Here is a 2,972-nt window from a genome sequence, read left to right as displayed (position 1 = left end):
TAAGAACTGGAACTGATTTCAGTTCTAATGTTGTCATGAGGTTGACAGACAATGTCTGGCTCTTCCGGTGTAATGCAATGTCACCAATCACAATAGCGCTCCCGAATGTCCATCAGCCAATCATCAGAGACGATGCCCATTGTAAGAGATCAGCCAGGATGAGCCCTCCACCATGGCCCGAACCCGAGGCGCCTCTCGGGAGCAGCCTGGCGCGGTCGCGGATGGTTCTGGAAATAAGCCAGCCGTCGTGACCACAGCGGGGCCTGAGAACGGCCACTGCGACACACCCCACAATCCTGGTCAGTGCCTGACAATCAGGGGTCCTTGGTCATTGTCGGCGGGGTGCGGCCGAGCGGTCGGGCCCCACATCCCATGCCTAAGGAGTCTGGTCACTCCAGCTGTTATTTGTGTTCTCTGTTATTCCTGCTAGTGTTTTTCTCTCTCTCTCTCTCGATCTTTCCCTCTTTCTCTATTCCTCTCTGTCTTGCTCTCTCTACAGTAAATCTTTCGGATCCCATTGTTTACATGGGCGTGGATGTTCTCCATGGCCGCCAGGGCGCTCTCTCTCTCCCTCTGTTTTGCAATGGAGTGGAACTGCAAATGCCAGGGAGGGTTTGAAGGCGGGGGGGAGGCGGCAGGACCCGCAAGATGGAGAGGTTTTTAACAGACCACTGCTGGGGCAAAGATGTTCAAAAGCGCCCCATCTCAACTTACTGAATTCTCCTAATCAGGACCACACTCGCCTAAAGTGTTTTTCTTTTATTATTCTTAAAAAGAGCTGGTTCTTACAGCAGAGGCTTTTATGTGAGTGTGTATTAGTTAATCCCACACTTTCTGATAATTTTATTTGAGTTGTCTGGCTCATTTTATCAGAGATTCTTAAAAGCAAAGTTCAACACATTGTCAGTTTGGATCACAGAGAGTCACATTGTCTTGTCCTCACACACACACAAAAGTGTGCACTCACACACACACACAAACAAACACACACACTCCCTTGGGAGGCATTTTTTGACACACTCGATGGGTTGTAAAACCAAGCCCAAAGGCCTCCTATACTTAGCGAGGTAATTGCTGGTGCTATTTTATATGGATATATATTTTTATTTGTCTATAATTTGGCTGCCCTTTGGCTCTCTGTGGTGGTGAAAGGGCCACTAAAGTCAGCGAAAATGACCCGGCTCTGAAAGGGCTTCACCCATTGTTAACCTTGCTACACCTTGAGCAGTCACACAGATAGGGGGCGCCAGATCCTTCCCAGACGTTACAAAGTGCCCAAATGTTACACCCGACCACAACATTCTTTCAGGAGGAGGAGTGAGGTCTTCACTATCTGGGTCCACAGGGCAGTATGGTTGTTTTTTCAGCTAATTCAAAAAACAAGCTATTTAATTGAAACACAGTACTGAAAGATACTGGTTCATCTGAAATAAACAATTAACATTAAACAAACAATTAACACAAACAATGATCCATTTATTAATACTCCATCAATGCACGTCTTTAAAAGTTGTACTCTGAGTGATCGTATTTATCATTAAACACAGAGGTAAATAATAAAAAGGTCCTACAGGAAAACTCCCTTATACTGAAGTGTCCCACAGCCCATTTTTAAGGGAGAGGGTTGGGGAAGTTCATAGCACTGTTCCTTGGGTGTTGTGGGCTTCACATGGGCCATAAAATACATGTCATTATTCTAAAATATTCCCCATGGCCTGCGAACACCAGTAAGCTCTCGCCCTCCTTCAGACTGCCTTGGTGTCAAAGATCTTACATCATCAGCAGAATATTCTGCGTCGTAAATCTTGCTGAACCCTAGTAGTGTGCACAAGCCCTGTAATCACCATGGCTTCATTTGGCTGGAGCTTCATGGTGATGATTACTGTGCAAGCTCTGTTCTTCTTCACATGTCAGCGGAGATGACCAGAGTGACAGAGGACCCAGAAAGTGGTAAAAGGGTGGCATTTATTCTCAAACATTTATCTGTATTTTTCCATGAGGCGCGTCACATTTTCCAAGATATATACGCAAATATGTACTGTTATATTCACACCTGTGAGGTACAGTGCTAATAATTGTTCAGAGAACGGCCCTAGGAGTCCTTACAATAGAGAATTGAGGCTCGGTCCACCGGCAGACTCATGTCTTCTTCAGTTCTGAGCACTGTGGAGGTGGAGTGAGTGAGTTAGTGAGTAAGGCGCTGCTTCGGACAGAGCCCAGCGCTGCAGACCTGAGACTGGACACCAAACCAACAAGGTCAGTCACACAGGTCACACAGACCTACCAGTCCACAGTGGGAACAGCGCTGACACCACCAACAAAGCCACAAGAGCCCCCCCCACCCCTCTAGACGGGGTCCCCTGCTTGAATGTGGTGACATGGGGGGTGTGACAGCACCAACCCCCCCCCCCCCACTACGGGCTGGCGTGGAGTCTGTTTAGTCTGAGGGCAGAATCCAGAGGTTTGTTAAGGAACGGCCTCCCCCCCCCAACCCCCCAAAAAACACCCCCCCCAGCACACAGCACGCTCTGTGTGGGTTCAGTGGGAGCCTGTGGCTCAGATCTCCTGGTCTGTAAACAGCTCTGCTGACAGACCCTTCACAGGGCCGCCCGGGTCTCCCCCCCCCCGCCTCACTCGGCCTGCAGGTCCATTCTCCTTTCTCCACCACCGCCTGCTACGTGTGTGGCTGCGCTCCTTTTGATGGGGCCTTCATGCTGTCCCGCTACGTACGCACACCCCGCTGCCCACGGTCCGTCTCCTTGTGCAGGGGTATCCGGGCGGTGTTAATGGGGTACTTGTGCTCACGACAGAGCCGCGGTCAGGGGAGAGTGTGCGCGTTATAGGGGTACAAAGTGCTGCTTCAGTCCATCCCTTCGGGGCACAGCTGGTGTATGGCTGGCTCTTTACCAAGCTTTTACTGCCCTCTGTTGGTTGATATGGGAACAACCACTCAAACACACAGACTTCATTGA

Source organism: Megalops cyprinoides, chromosome 14 (assembly GCF_013368585.1).
Source record: "Megalops cyprinoides isolate fMegCyp1 chromosome 14, fMegCyp1.pri, whole genome shotgun sequence".
Classification (NCBI taxonomy): Eukaryota; Metazoa; Chordata; class Actinopteri; order Elopiformes; family Megalopidae; genus Megalops; species Megalops cyprinoides.
This window is presented reverse-complemented; position numbering follows the sequence as displayed.